The sequence below is a fragment of the Trichechus manatus genome, unplaced genomic scaffold (genome assembly GCF_000243295.1).
Source record: "Trichechus manatus latirostris isolate Lorelei unplaced genomic scaffold, TriManLat1.0 scaffold00050, whole genome shotgun sequence".
Taxonomy (NCBI): Eukaryota; Metazoa; Chordata; class Mammalia; order Sirenia; family Trichechidae; genus Trichechus; species Trichechus manatus.
In genome coordinates, this window is record NW_004443986.1 from 9,883,590 (window position 1) to 9,901,044 (window position 17,455).

Consider the following 17,455-nt stretch of genomic DNA (forward strand, 5'->3'; position numbering starts at 1 on the left):
TTAGTCCGTCGGACTAATCTTTTCCTTGTATCCTGTTCTCTTCATTCTCCCTTGCTCCCGAAGGGATGAGACCAGTGGAGTATCTTAGATGGCCGTTTACAGGCTTTTAAGACCCCAGACACTACTCACCAAGGTAGAATGTAGAGCATTGTCTTTATAGGCTGTGTCATGCCAATTGATCTAGATGTTCCCCAAGACCATGGTCCCCAGAGCCCTCCACCCAGGAATTCAGTCCCTCAGGAGGACCCTCTACATTTTTGATGGCAAATAGTCAGTGGTATATTAACTTCTTGAGAAATAAAACCATGGAATAAATAGTCCTGAAAAAAAAAGTTTTAAGGCCAAAAACAATCCACATATTGACCTCTGTAGTAATTAATGCCCCCATATTTTTAAAAATTAAAAATTTGTTCCTATTTGAAAAAGTAAGAGCATAAGTTAAATGGTGCAGATGACGCAGCGTCACCTGATACTGCCAGTACCTAGCGAAACCCTCAGCTCACCGAGAGGGTTCAGCAGCAAATTCTGGAACCAACTGCAGGGGTTCAAATCCCAGTTCCATTACTTACTAGCTGTGTGACTTTGTGAAAATTACTTCACCTCTCTGTGATCTAGTCTCCTCATCTGAAAGATCAGAACAATTAGAGTACCTAACCCAGATGGTTGTTGTGAGGATGTGAAGTACTTAGATTATTGTCCAGCACATGGAAAGTGCTCGCATGCTAGCAATCATTGTCACCATCATCATCATTGTCATTGTCATCATCGTCCAGTGTGGATGACAATTAACTCACTCTGGTCCAGCTTTTACAGACCTGCCAGAATGGTCTTCCTTAGGATGCTGCTCTGATCTTTTCTCACACTCCTATTTCCTGACTCCTGCCTGCACCTGACAAAAACCTTTGGCAGTTTTCACTTGTCAGGTAGACTGTCACTCCCCCCGGAGAAAATTACCCCAGTGTGGCATGGAAAATCACCAAGTAGTCGCTCCAAAGGCAAGAATGATCAGGAAACTCCCAGGAACTCGACATGAAACGTATCTGGCTTTTCAAGATGCTCTTTAACATTTTTGTTTTTAACCTAGGTGAAGAGAGTTGAGTTCATTTTATTCCTCAATTCAAGGCACATTATCATCATTAGTTCATGTAAGTACCTTCCCTTGTTTCATATTTTTATTTATTCTTTTTTATTCCCACTCTTCAATTCCATATGCCCTCCTCACATCCCCACCATTCTGGTTTAATGTAACTCTCTGTTTCCAAGTGTTCTTATAAGGATGTATTGTTGTGGTGAATGCCTGTGTAACATTCCCCCTTCAGCTCTACAGATTTTTGTTGTTATTGTTGAAAATATACACACCAGAACATACACCAATTCAACAATTTCTACATTGATTACATTCTTCAAGTTGTGCAACCATTCCCACCTCCTTTTCTGAGTTGTTCCTCCCCCATTAACATAAACTCACTGCCCCCTAAGTTTCCTGTCCAATCTTTTGAGTTGCTGTTGTCTACTTGAACCCGTATAAATAGTTCTAAAAGAGCACAATGTTCAAGGCAGACATTCTTTACTAATTAAGCTAAACTATTGTTTGGTTTAAAGAAGGCTTCAGAGGATATTTTTGGTTTAAGGTTTAAAGATTATCTCAGGACAATAGTTTCCCAGGTTCATCCAGCCTCAGTGGATCCAGAAAGTCTGGATTCCATGAAATTTTTAAATTCTGTTCTACATTTTCACCCTTTTGATCGGGATTCTTCTACAGAATCTTTGATGAAAGAGTTCAATAATGGTAGCTGAGTACTATCCATCTCTACAGTTGTAAGATCCATGCTGCTCTTTGGATGCCTAGTCTGCTCTTCTAACTGCTGCCTGGTACCTGTGGTGTTCATCCCTACATTTTGACTATCCCATCTCCAAGTAATGAGCACCCAGATTGACAGCCACTCTCCTCTTCAATATAAACCGGGGAAAAGAGGAATTTCTCAGAAAATGGTATCAGGAAATCTTGCCTCAATGTGGGTAAAAATGAACCTGGATCCCTATCTAACAGTACCTGCAAGGTGGACTCCAGGTAGATTAAAAACAAAAATATGAAATGTAAAACAATGAGACTAATAGAAGAAAATGTAGGTGAATATCTCAGTGACCTGGGGACCGGAAAGACTTAAAATTCCAAAAGCATAAAGCTCTCTGAGCATTCCTTCTATTCAGATTGATTTTCTGGTCTTCTCTCATCTCTAAACTGCTGAGAGGTTATTAGCGGAAGAAGAAAAACAAAAACAAAAACCTTAAAGCCTGTCCTTTCCTTACCTCCAGTTTTTCCTTTCTTGTGTATCAAAAGAGCAATATCTTTTTCTAGGCTCATCTTTGCCTAGAACAGATCAGCAAGCTATGACCCATGGGCCTGCCACATATTTTTGTATGGTCCACAAGCAAAGAAATGCTTTTACATTTTTCAACTGTTGAAAAAGATAAAATAAAAAGAGGAAGGATACTCTGTGACATATGAACATTATATGAAATTCAAATCTCAGTGTTCATATATAAAGTTTTATTGGAACACAGCCATGCTCATTCATTTACATACTGTCTATGCTTTCCCAACTACAACTGCAGAGTTGAGGAATTGTGACAGAGACCATTGACCCACAAAGCTTAAAATATTTGGTATTTGGCCCTTTACAGAAAAAGTGTACCAATCCCTGAACTATACAGTACATGCCCCCTGAGGATAGCGATCATAGCCAATGTATCTTGTATTTCTCAGATTGCTTAGCACAGGGCTTAGCACAGGGCTTTGCAGGTAATCAAAGCTGTTTAAATCACTTATGACTACTTTTGGCTTCAAGTAACAGAAGACCCTACTTATAGCATTTTTGATAGTCAGATAACAAGAAATCCAGAGGTAGGGCTGGCATTAATTCAATAGCTCAGTGGTGTCAGGTCAGGGCCCTGGTCAACATCTCTTGCCTATTCCTTCATGGATGCAAGATGGCCATGGCAGCTTCCTGGAAGGTTCACTCACATGGCCATGTTTAAAGCCATAAAACTGATAACAACATGGGGCAAAGAACTTGACCTAGTGTAGGCAGATAGATAAATAGCTGTTGTCAAGTCAACTCTGATACATGGCGACCTTATGTACAACAGAACGAAACATTGTGCAGTCCTGCGTCATCCTCTTGATGGTTGGCATGTTAGAGTCCAATGCTGTGGCTATTGTACCAATCCATCTCACTGAGGGTATCCCTTACCCTTGTTGGCCCTCTGCTTTGCCAGACAGGATGTCCTTCTCCAGTGAATGATCCCTCCTGATGACATGTCCAAAGCAAGAGAGTCAACCAAGTTCTGTTGTAGTTCATAAGGTTTTCAATGGCTAATTTTTGGAAGTAGATCGCCAGGCCTTTCTTCCTAATCTGGAGGTTCCACTGAAGCTTGTCCACCATGGGTGACCCTGGTGATATTTGAAATACCAGTGGCATAGCTTTCAGCATCATAGCAGCATGCAAACCATCACAGTACAATAAACTGACAACTGGCAGTAGTGACTGGTATTTGGTAGGTGCTGTCAAGTTGGTTCCAACTCACAGGGACACTATGTACAACAGAATGAAACACTGCTCGGTCCTGCACCATCCTCACAATCCTTGCTATATTTGAGCCCATTGTTGCAGTCACTATGTCAATCCGTCTCGTTGAGTCTTGCTCTTTTTCGCTGACTCTCTACTTACCAAGCATGATGCCCTTCTCCAGGGACTGGTCCCTCCTGATAACATAACCTAGTATGCCTCTCTCTTATTGGGAGGAAAATATTCCCTGGAGTCCCCGAGCAGACTTCTCCTCATCACATTAGCCAGAAGTGAATCCCGTGCTCACTTAGACCAGGGACTGAACTGACGCCCCCGAGAACTAGAGCACCCCTGAGAACTCCACCCAAAACTAGAGTGATATCATGGAGGGAGGACCAAGGGAATGGCTTTGGAGTAGGCCAGGAACACTGTCTGCCCCTAGGTTAATTAACAGTAAGGCTGATTTCTGACCTGGGAGAAGCAATTCAGAAATTTATTTCTAAGTGTAGGACCAAGCAATATCTTCATTCTAATCATTACTAAAATGGATAATTCATTTTAAAAGAGAATAACTTTTCCAAATAGTTTTGGGTGGCTTTTCAAACCATAGAAGCACCAAAGTTAGCTAAGTAGTATTTACAAGCTCTGCTAATGAAACTTAATATTCCACAGTCGGGCTCCTTCTGCTGCAGGACAAAGAGGAATCATATAGCGGAGGCTATAGACTGAATAGTTTCCCACAGGACTTGTGTAATCAAAATTTTATGTTCATAATGGCTGGTTCATCAGGATCATCAGAATGATCTCTTTAAATGGTTCTATAAGCAATCAAACAAAACCATAATATGTAATGGCTTATAACCAAAGTGCAGTCCTGAGGGTAGAAGAGAAAGACTGGGGTGTGAACACACAGGTTACAAGGAGAAGTTAAGCCAGTGCTCAGCGTGTGATCCAGACCTTAGTGAGTCAGAGTCGGCAGCTCCGTGAGCATGTCCCAACAGATGGCTCCTTTGATGCTCTATTTATGAACCTCTGCTTACTAGATTCAGCAGTTGAGCAATGGAAGTGACAATCTAACAAGGCCTAACAAGAAAAGAAGTATAACTTTTAAAATAAGAAATCTTGAAGTGTCAGGAAAGAAATCTTGGAAAACTTTGTAAAGAGGGAGTTACAATATGGTGGTTTTTATACATTTTTTATTTGGTTGCTCTGCTTGCTCCTTACCTATGTTGCCCAATTTTATCTCAGTCTGTGACTTTAGTGGGATCTGTCTTCACCGCCTCGCCCTGTCCTACACTGACATTCCGCCTTTCTGGGTGCCCCTGTCGACCCAGGCAAGGACATAAATGAGTCAACCCACACCAAAGTGGAATGACTCTTGGTTGGCAAATGGCCCTCCCCCTAGGACCTGGGACGAAACAGAGGGCTGTGACGAGAAATTAGAAACTTACATGCATCAAATAAAGCACTTTGTTTTCACAAAGGCAATTGCCTGGACAAGTTAAGTGCATAGCACTTACTTTGAAGACGTTTCTTAACGTCAGAAGATGGTGAAGAGCTGGTCAACAGAACAACAACAAAACATCTAAAAAATTCTTTTATCGTACTTTAGGTGAAGGTTTACAGAACGAATAGTTTCTCATTAAACAGTCACTACACATATTGTTTTATGACACTGGTTAACAACCCTACGACATGTGTCGCTTCTCGACCTTGGAGAACCTTTTTTTTTTTTTTTTTGGTGAAAATATACATAGCCAAAGATACACCATTTCAAAAATTTCTACATGTACAATTCAGTGACATCAATTACGTTCTTCCAGTTGTGCTGCTATTCTCACTATCCTTTTCCAACAACTCTAAAATTTTAAACTGCCACGAACCACTCCTCCAAACTCTTCCCAGAAATTCAAATATAGCGATAGCAGTGCTTTCTGCTTTGGGCAAATATTTTACTTTATATGATACTTTATTAACTGTCCCTCACTCCTCACATACACACACATTCAAAAATTGTAACAGAATTTCCATTCTGTGGAGAATAGATGAACAGGAAAGAGGCCAAGAGAGCGGTGTCAGCTTCCAGCCTATCCCCTTTCCCACTGGGGTCTGGGGGGGGTCCTTGGAAGAAGCGAGGGTGAGGTCGTGATGCCTGGCCCGAAATGACTCTGCTCTGGAACACAGCTCTGGAACATGGCTCTGTTTTACCTTATACAGCTGGGCGCACTCTTTGCTGACCTATATTTCTCCAGCCTCCGTTTCCATATTTAGCCTTTAGTTAGAGATACTGAGCAAAATCCCCATTTCATTTTCATTCATTCCATGTAAAAGATGAATGAAAACTGACCATTTAGCTATAAATACTTATCAGCTTTAGAATTCACATGATTAATAAAGCGAAGGTAAATAAATGTGCAAAAATTTTTTATTGAGGCCTAGCAAACTAAGAAAATGCTGAGGATAAAGAGAGCAAGATGGAAACCACTTATAAAAATGAATCTGCTATAACAAGGAAGAACGTGTTATTCTGTGTGTGAGCTAAAGTATATCTCATTACGTTTGCATAAATATTTTCTGTGAAAGCGTATTTTTCTAGACATTTTTCCAGAATATTTTCATATATACTAAAAGCAGAACAAGCTTGCTACTTTTTATGAGCATGAACCTTTAGTTTGTTTAATAAATTTCACAACAATTGGAATAGCCCTTTGAGAGTCTGAGTCCACCCAGAGGCACCTCAGAAGAAAGGCTTGGCGAGCTACCTCTGAAAGATCACGAAAGTTGGAGTCTACTTGAGGGCAACCGGTTTTTTGGTTTTCTCTTACTAGCATAAGACCCCTAAACTTTCTAAATCAATCAACAAAAATTTTCTGGAGCCTAGTAAATGACTTGTCCTATGCTAAGAGTTTGCATATATTTCTATTTAAGTCACATTAACTTCAATTATAATGGATAGAATAAAGCATTTGAAAGGTATTGGCAGATGTGATGCACTGAAAAGGAAATAATATATTTTATGGGGTGTTCCTCCCCAAAATGCTCCTGAATCTAAGCATGAGGAAACATCAGACAACTCCAAAAAACAGGGATTGTATATAAAAATAAGCCTATATGCCTCAAAAATATTAATGTCTTGAAAGACAAATAAGTCTGAGGGACTGTTCCAGATTAAAGAACACTAAAGACGCATACCACCACTCGTCTGTCAGGTTGTTGTACTGTGTTGGCTTGCGTGCTGCTGTGGTGCCACAGGTATTTAAAATACCAATCGGGTCACCCATGGTGGACAGGTTTCAGTGGAGCTTCCAGATTAAGACAGACTAGGAAGAAAGGCCTGGTGCTGTACTTCCAAAAATTAGCCAGTGAAAACTTTATGGATCACAACATAATATTGTCCATTATAGTGCTGGAAGATGAGTTCCTATGATGGAAGGCCCTCAAAATACACAGTGGCAGTAACAATGCACTCAAGCATATCAATGATTGTGAAGATGGTGTAGTACCAGGTAACTTCTCATTTTGTCGTACATGGGGTCACCATGAGTCAGAGAAGACTCTACGGCAAGTTAACAACAACAGTAACAAAGAGACATAGAAACTAAATACAATGCATGACACTGGATTGAATCCTGAATTGAGGGGAAAATTGCTATAAAGGATGCCATTGGAATAATTGACAAAATTTGAATATAGATCAGGGATCAAATAGTAGTATTGTATTGGTGTTAAATTTCCTGATTTTGATAGTTGCACTGTGCTATAAAGGAGCCCTGGTGGCACAGTGGTTAAGTGCTAGGCTGCTAACTGAAAGGTCGGCAGTTCAAACCCACCAGCTGTACCTTGGGAGAAAGATGAGGAAGTCTACTTCTGTAAAGATTACAGCCTTGGAAACTCTATTGGGCAGTTCTATACAGTCCTATATGGTCACTATGAGTCGGAATCGACTCGATGGCAATGGGTTATGGGTTACTCTGCTATGTAAAAGAATGTTCTTGATCTTAGGGAATACAACCTGAAGAAAACAAGAATAAAGAAGCATGATGTTTGCAATTTATGGTTCATAAAAAAATAATAACGTGCATGTGTGTGTGAGGATTTTTTTTCTTACAACTGGACCGATAAGCAACATCATGATAAACAGAGAAAATATTGAAATTGTCAAGGATTTCATCTCACTTGGATCCTCAATCAAAGCCCAGGGAAGCAGCAGTCCAAAAATCAAACAATGTATTGCACTGGGCAAATCTGCTGCAAAAGACCTCATTAAAGTGTTAAAAAGCAAAGATGTCACTTTGAGGACTAAGATGCAGCTGACTCAATCCATGGTATTTTTCAATCACCTCATATGAATGCTAAAACTGGACCATGAATAAGGAAGACCAAAAAAGAACTGATGCCTTTGAATTAAGATGTTGGAAAAGAATACTGAGTATACCAGGGACTGCCAGAAGAATAAACAAACCTGTCTTGGAAGCAGTACAACCAGAATGCTCCTTAGGAGGCAGGACCAAGACTGTGGAGTAGTCAGACTTTTCTGGTGGTCCCTGTTACAAGAAAGACCAAAAAAAACAAGTGAATCGATTATATATGACCGTCTAGGAGATCTGAACATCAAAGGCAAAGTTGAGGAATTGGACTGAGTGGCAGGGGGAGGGAGAGATGGTTCAGAAGCAGTGAGGAGTTGCCAGACCTGACCTGGCAGGAGCCAGCGCCCTGCGGGCCGGACTAGCTGGCATACGTGGTGAGGCAAGCAGTGGCATTTGGGACGCGTTTTCCACTTCAGGAGAGACTGAGCAGCAGAGAGGCTACTCAGTCCTCCAGAACCAGTGAAAAGTGGCACTCAATTGGCAAAAGGTAAGTACATGTGTTTCACCTACCTCGCGGATCAAAAAACGCCCTGTTTGGAAAGAACCTCTCTCCCATTAGCTGCTCCCTTCTCGCTCTGCACCAGTCCAGGCTGGCTTCAGCGATTGCTGTGTCCCCTGGGCTGGAAGTAGGACCCATCACACGCCCTGAGCCGTTCTCCCAGGCTTGGAGAGGGAACAAATTAACAAGCAGGAAAAAATAATCTACCAGCTCCCCTAAGACAGGAACTCAGGGCAGGCACAAGTCCTTTGCTTAGGCACAGGAATAAGGGATCCACAGACTTTGAATGCCTTTCACCCCTGCATAGACTTGTGTGGACTCATTTCAACAGCATAGCCCTCATTAGCACAGTACAACAAGGTATATATCTGAAGCCTAACTTCACTGTATCAGCTATATGGTGGAGTGGCAGGTTCATGACATTTGATACCACTCTGCCCATTAAGCAGGGTCCTCACCTGCCCACATCAGGGGCCTGAGGATTGGTGGCTCCACCCACACCACCTAGCCACCTGTGATAGGGGTCCAAGAATAAGTGGTGCCTCCCAGTCCTTACAGCCAACAGCATGGGGTGCCCATAGTCCAGCTGCAAACCCCCCACACACACACACTCTAGGGAACAAGGACATAGTCTCCTCCCGGACACTCAGGGGCAGCCGTCAGCCCCCCACCTTGCTCAGCACATGACCTCCTACTGCAGCCAGATACCTGTGCCTACTCCAATCACCGTTGCTTGTCTAGGACTGTAGGTTAGAGTCTGCACCACACACTTGGTGACCAACTATCTGGACACCTGAGCTGAATCCACACAAGAAAAGTAAATGGACTCCTGGACTCACATACCTAGTAACAGATCCAACCACCTGGTGACAGGACATTAGAGCTTCAAAGGTGCCAATAATCAAACTAGCTCACAAGAGCAGCTATTTGGGCATACCAAAACAAAACAAAACAAGAAGCTAGGACACAGTAAAAAACCAAAAACCCAATCCATTGCTGTCTAGTTGATTCCGACTCATAGCGACCCTACAGGACAGAGTAGAACTGCCCTATGGGGTTTCCAAGGAGAGCCTCGTGGATTCGAACTGCCAACCTTTTGGTTAGTGGCTGAACTCTTAACCATTACACCACCAGGGTTTCCAGGACACAGTAAGCAAACATAAAATAAATAAATATAATAACTTATTGATGGCTTAGAGAAGGGGTAAATATCAAATCACATAAAGAGGCAGACCATGATGGCTTCAGCAAGCTCCCAAAACAAAGAATCAAGAAATATTCTGGAGGAAGAGAACTTCTTGGAATTACTGGAGGTAGAATACAAAAGATTAATATACAGAACGCTTCTTAGAAGCAAGGATGGTAAGACTTCATCTCACGTACTTTGGACATGTCTCATTTACTTTGGACATGTTATCAGGAGGGACCAGTCCCTGGAGAAGAACATGATGCTTGGTAAAGTAGAGGGTGAGCAAAAAAGAAGAAGACCCTCAACCAGATGGATTGACATAGTGGCTACAACAATGGGCTCAAACATAGCAACGATTGTGAGGATGTCACAGGACCGGGCAGTGTTTTGTTCTGTTGTACACAAGGTCACTGTAAGTCAAAACTGACTTGATGGCACCTAACATGTGTGGGTATATACACGTGTATATAAAAATGGATGATAGATAGATAGATAGATAGATAGATATATGATAGAGTCCAAATGTGGCAAAATGTTAAAATTAGTAAATCTGGGTAAAGGGTGTATGGGAGTTCTTTGTACTAATCTTGCAACTCTTCTGTATGTTTGAAATTATTTCAAAGTAAAATTAAAAATTTAAAAAGTTGTGGGAACACACACCACACTTCTGAAATAAGTTGCCTTGGGAGATTTTACTCTTGGTTAACACTGATATATTATCTTGAGCAAGGCAAGGGTGACTAAGTTGAGATCAAAAAGTTTTACAACTGAGTTTTGCAAGATTTATTTCTACTTTGAAAAGAATGCTGGAGACGGACAGGCAGGGTGTGGGGAGTGGTCATTAAATCAATTATGTGTAATGGGAACTCAGCCTCCATGTTTCCACTTCTTCTCTCCACTCCTGGGGAATCTGTCACAGAAAAAATTGCCAGATGTACATTAAAACACCCTCCTTATTATACTCACTGCCCCCCTTCCACCCTGGCTGTTGGCGAGCATGTCTCCCTGGCAGCCTGCAGACCTCAGTGCCCCTCCACCCTCAGCACCCTTTTCTCTGTCTAGAACCTTATAAGCCACAGTGCCCTCGTGAAGCCTTCCTGTCCCTCCAGAGCCATGCTGTCCAATACAGTAGCCACAGGCACATGTGACTCTTGAGCATTTGCAGTGTGGCCGGTCCAATTTGACATGTACTAAACCCAAACCCAAACCCATAGCCATCGAGCCAATTCAACTCATAGAGACTCTATAGGACAGAGTGGAACTGCCCCATATGGTTTCCAAGGCTGTAATCTTTATGGAAGCAGACTGCTACATCTTTCTCCTGCAGAGGGGCCCACCTTTCGCTCCACAGCTTAGCGCTTAACCACTGCGCCACCAGGGCTCATGTACTATAGGTGTAAAAAGGAGCCCTGGTGGCACAATGGTCAAGTGTTCAGCTGCTAACCAAAAGGTCGGAACCCACTAGTGGCTCTGAAGGAGAAAAGACCTGGCAATCTGCTTCTGTAAAAATTATAGCCTAGGAAACCATATAGGGCAGTTCTGCTCTGTCATACAGTGTCCCCATGAGTCAGAATTGACTCGACTGTACAGAAAAACAACATAGGTATAAAAGACCCACCAGATTTCAAAGACTTAATATGAGAAAAATAATGTAAAATATCTCATTAATATGTTTTAATATTGATAATATGTTGAAATGGAGCCCTGGTGGCACAGTGGTTCAGAGCTCAGATGCTACCCAGAAGGTTGGCAGTTCGAATCCACCAGCTGCTCCCTGAAATCATATGGGCAGTTCTACTCTGTCCTATGGGTCGCTATGAGTCTGAGTCAACTCGACGGCCACGGGTTTATAGGTTGAAATGATAACGTTTTGGATATATTGAGTTAAATAAAAGATCTTGGAATTAATTTTAACTGTTTCTTTTTACTTTTTTCATGTGGCTTCCAGGACATTTAAAATTACATACGTGGCTCATATTAAATTTCTATTGGACAGCGCTACCCAGATGGAACTGAACAGCCCCCGCCTTCCCACCATTGCTGTTCATGCTGACATTTCCATCATAGCACCCATACGTGGTGCTTGTTCACCTGGCTGTTGCCTCCTACTAGACTGCAAGCTATGTGAAGCCAGGGGCCTTATTCTCCTTTGTGGCCTCAGCCTCTAGCACGATGCTTAGCACACCTGATAAAAAGTGTTGAGTTAGTCATCAACATTCGTTCTTCTACTCATATTGTCTCCTCCCACCTGGAATGTTCTCCCCACCTCCTCTGTGTTCATCCAATTTAGCTCATCATTCAAGGGTCAGGTCAAGTACTGCTCTCTCCATAAAGGCTCCTCTGCATCCTTCATCTTCTCTGAACTCCTGTAGCTCTACCTACACGACTTGGTTTAAATATCACATACCAGTGATGTTTAGGGTTGGTTTTAAAATAATCCAGCAGACAACAGCATATGGAGGGAGAAGAAACAAGACTGCCCATATGTTAATTATTATTAAGCTGGCGATGGACACATGCAGAGAGAATAGTATTCTCTCTATTTTTGTGAATGTTTGAAAGTTTCCATAATAATAAAAAAATTAAATAATGTCTCATACCTGTTTTATGGGTTTATGTCTTATCTTCACCATAACATCCTATGTTCCTTTGAGGTCAGAGGTCTTCTTTTGTGCCTTGGTGGCTACGACGGAAGAGTAGATCTCCCCCAGTACTTGCTGAATTAAATTCTATCTGAGGTGTTAAAACAAATTCCATTGGGAAAAAAAGCCAAATTTAGGTATAAGAAAAAGATCCAAGGTGTGAGCCTACCTCCAGTTTCCTGGCTATTCTTCCACAGTCAACCTCCCTTTTGGCTTTCGCTCTAGCTCCTTCTGTTTTGGGCTTACAACTGATCTCGAATGACTGAGTGCAGTGCACCGGCTCCTGTGTTCAGAGACGTAGTTGGAGAATCCTCAGTCATAAACCTGGAGGCTGAGTTTCCATTAAGATTTCTGTTTTGGCCTCTCCTTTCTCTCTTTCTCTCCACAGATCCCTCTCTGCCTCTCCCTTCCCTGTTCACTGTTCTACGGCCACTAATGGTAGAGCGCATTCCCCATTGCTTCCCCATTCGCTAGGTAAGCTTTCATGGCTTACTCTCTTTCTACAGTGATATTCAATTGTTGTTGATAGCTACCTTTGAGTCAGCCTCCAACTCATGGTGACCCCATGTATTACAGAGTAGAACTGTTCGATAGGATTTCCTTGGCTGTGATCTTTATGAAAGCAGATTGCCAGGCCTTTCTTCTGTGGAGCCACTGGTTGGGTTCAAGGCACCAACCTTTAGGTTAGCAGCTGATCATGAACTGCTTGCACCACCCAGGCTCCTGATAATTCAATTAAAGCGCTTAAAAAACTTAAATAGTGTGATAATTTAAGTACTCAAATAGTGTGATAATTCAGTTTCCTACACCAACTACTCTTTCTAATTTCAAACAGGGCCAGAAAGTCCATGAGAAGGGTTGTTCCAAAAATGTTTATAGCCAGCACTCCAAGAAGAGATGCTCTTTGCCTGCGCCCAGTGTCCATTTCCCTCAGCGGTGGAAAACCAGGCTAAAGATAAAGTAGCCGTTGTCACTTTGTGATTGCAGAGGTGTCCAGAAAAGAATGCACTGAGTTTGTGATTCATTTTCTCCTCTTTCCCTGGAAAGCCAGGGAAGAACATTTTGGTGGGGGTAATTACGACGTTTAAAAAACTTGGGAAGAAGGGAGTTTAATTACTTATTCATGGGGAGAGCACCCAGACAGGAGAGTCTGAAGAGTTAGATATGAAACAGAAGTCTCCCAGTCAGTTGCTAATGCTCAAATCTGAAAACCGTGACTCTGATTATAAAACATCAAAAAGCTCACATTAGGACAAGGCAGTCAAATGGGATTTTTCTGTCTTTGAAGTGATCCCTTTATCTGTAGTTGATTCTTGCCTTTCCACTCTGCCAAATATCAAGGGCTTTGTTTCAACAAGTCTGTCACCCGTAGGAGGGACTTCCTATCACACACTTTTCTGCATAAATAGTTTTTTTTGCTAAAATACCTGCTGTATAACTGTGGTTCCAGAACACTGAATTGTGCTCATGGGGAACCTGTACATAGATCAAGAGGCAGTCATTCAAACAGAACAAGGGGGTACTGCATGGTTTAAAGTCAGGAAAGGTATGCGTCAGGGTTGTATCCTTTCACCATACCCATTCAATCTGTATGCTGAGCAAAAAATCAGAAAAGATGGACTATATGAAGAAAAATGGGGCATATGGATTGGAGACAGACTCATTAACAACCTGTGTTATGCAGATGACACAACGTTGCTTGCTGAAAGTGAAGAGGACTTTAAGCACTTACTGATGAAGATCAAAGACCACAGCCTTCAGTATGGATTACACCTCAACAAAAAGAAAACAAAAATCCTCACAACTGGACCAATAAGCAACATCATGATAAACAGAGAAAATATTGAAGTTGTCAAAGATTTCATTTTACTTGGAGCCACAATCAACACCCATGGAAGCAACAGTCAAGAAATCAAAAGACACATTGCATTGGGCAAATCTGCTGCAAAAGACTTTTTCAAAGTGTTGAAAAGCAAAGATGTCACCTTGAAGACTAAGGTGTGCCTGACCCAAGCCATGGTGTTTTCAATCACCTCCTATGCATGTGAAAGCTGGACGATGAATAAAGAAGACTGAAGAAGAATTGATGCCTTTGAATTATGGTGTTGGTGAAGAATATTGAATATACCACGGGCTGCCAAAAGAACAAACAAATCTGTCTTTGAAGAAGTCCAACCAGAATGCTCCTTAGAAGCAAGGATGGTGAGACTATGTCTCACGTACTTTGGACATATTGTCAGGAGGGACCAGTCCCTGGAGAAGGACATCATGCTTGGAAAAGTTCAGGGTCAGTGAAAAAGAAAGACCCTCAATGAGATGGATGGACACAGTGGCTGCAACAATGGGTTTAAGCATACCAACGATTGTGAGGATGGCGCAGGACTGGATAGTGTTGCGTTCTGTTGTACATAGGGTCACTATAAGTTGGAACCGACTCAATGGCACCTAACAACAACAACAACAACATAACTGTGGTAGGCAGAATAATAGCCCCCAACGAAGTTCATGTCCTAATCCTCGGAACCTGTGAATATGTTATGCTACATACAAAAGAAAAAAAAGAAACCCCAAACCCCTTGCCGTGGAGTCAATTCCAACTCCATAATGACCCTATAGGACAGAACAGAACTGTCCCACAGGGTTTCCAAGGAGCGAATGGTGGATTTGAACTGCCAACCTTTCGGTTAGCAGCCTAGCTCTTAACCATTGTGGCATCAGGGCTCCCCAAGGGGTGAATTAAGACCGCAAATGGAATTAAGGTTGCTAATCAACTAATCAGAAGCCAAAGCGGAGCAACGGTTAAGTGCTTGGCTGCTCACTGAAAGGTCTGCAGTTCAAACCCACCAGCTGCTCCACAGGAGAAAAGATCTGATGATCTATTCCCATAAAGATCACAGCCTAGGAAACCCTATGGGGACAGTTCTACTCTGCCCCATAGGGTCGCCATAAGTCGGGCTCAACTTGATGGTTTGGTTTTTGGTTTGAGATGCATTTTGGATTTCTGACCTCCAGAACTGTAAGATGATAAGTTTGGCTGTTTTAAGCCACCAAGTTGGTGGTAATTTGTTACAGCAGCGATAGAGAACTAATACAATCACTGTTTACAAAAGATGGGAAGAAAAAGACCGTAATTAATTTTTATTATCTTGCTTAAAAACACAGGAGGCCTAGCGGTGCAGTGGTTAAGAGCTTGGCAATAACCAAAAAGGTTGGCAGTTCGAATCCACCAGCTGCTCCTTGGAAACCCTGTGGGGCAGTTCTACTCTGTCCTATAGGGTTCCTGTGAGTTGGAATTGACTTGATGGCAACGGGTTTGGTTTTTTGGTTTTGCTTAAAACACCAGTCTGAACCGAGAACTTCCTAAATTAAAAGCGCTAATTCTCCTGAAGTCTGCCATGACTCCTGGGTGTGACTCTGGGAGGCTGCTGCCCCCATCAAATCTCAGGGACTATGGCCACTGCAAGGGGCTATCAGAAACTAAGATGCTTCCAGGCAACTTGGGACCCTTCTCAAAGGATGACTATTACTTGCTTTCCTGATATCATTTCCAAACAGAATAATCATGTTTATAACACCAAATAATTGAAAACTTTCACTTACAGTACAACAATAAAATAAAAAATTAAAGAATTTCTGGTTCCTTTTTCACTTTCCTTCAGCTGCCTACTTTTTGACTACTACCCTCGTCATTAACATCTCCCTTTGATGGGTCAGGGAAGAAGACCTAAAACACAGTTTGATCACTGTGACTGTCTGCCAACTAAGGTTCTGTTACGGGAGACTTTGAAATTTCCAATTCATTTAGAGACCACTAAACACGAAAACCAAACCCGTTGCCATTGAGTGGATTCTGACTCATAGCGACTCTATAGGAAAGAGTAGAACTGCCCTATAGAGTTTCCAAGGCTGTAAATCTTTTTGGAAGCAGATTGCCACATCTTTTTCCTGTGTAGCAGCTGAGGTCAAACTGCCGACCTTTTGGTTAGTAGCCGAGCACTTAACCACTGTGCCACCAGGGCTCCTTCCATTTAGAGACAGAGGTGGCTAATCTGGTAAAAAAAATTCAACCCAGAACTGACTGTGTAATTTTTCCCTGAACTGAAAAAACTTGTTTTTTTAATTATAAAAGTTATATATGTTTGCTGTAAAAAGCAAACAGAAGTGTAGAGAATTACTTTATTATATTACACAAAACTAATAAATATTCCCATTATTCATTTGTATTTGAAATCATTTTTCTTTAAGTTCATAATAAGTTTGCTTCACTGTTTTGTCCTTCATACTTGCTTCAAAACCTGTACAAGAAGTTCTAAAGAGCTGTATGTGGCCTTAGGGTGGGGAGTTGGCCACTCCTCCTCCATGGATTTCAGGCTATTTATTTCTATTCCCATTAGCAAGACTGAAACGTAAATCAATACCCAAGGTTTTACCCTCACCCTCAAGCAGGACTTCTATATGTACTGAAAATGCTCATGTGGATGTGCTTTAGAAAAAGTTTACACGCAAGAAAATGTTAACGGTGCCACATTTTCTGCTTATTTTGTAACAGAAATGATTTTACTTCATAAAAATCATGTTTCAGGCAAGCTTTTTTTTTTTTTAATACTTAATGACTATTTTCTATAAAATAAAATGTGCAGTTGTGCAATTGGCCCCATGGGATACAACACATAAATGCTCTGAGAGCAGTTACTAACAATTATCCAGGTTGTTCCAAAAATTACGTGGAATTGCACAGATACCCAAAATGTGCTTTTGGGTAAATTTTTCAGCCACTGGAGGCATGTGCATCTGTTTCAAGCACATTCTGGCACAGTATGTATGTTATTATCCATATATGTATCCCACAATTTCAAGTGATTGATACACCCTCCGTCACCGCCCCCACCCCGCCTTTGTCTCCTCTTGGGGGAAGGGAATGGACAAGCATTGGCTAGCACTGGGTGGACCTGGCCATCTAAATTCTAGAAAAAGATCCATAATGTGACATCTCATCATGAGCTGGATGAGTGAGTCAGTGAAGGAACAAAGCTACACAGTAAATTGATAATAAGGTTGCAGGACTGGCATTTTATTTAGTGAAGAGAGTCAAAATAGGGTCCATAGGAAAGGAAGTCTCCCTAAAACTAGTAAATGAGGAATCGCAAAATTGAAAGGGCTTGCATCGAAAAGTAAACTAAACAGATAGA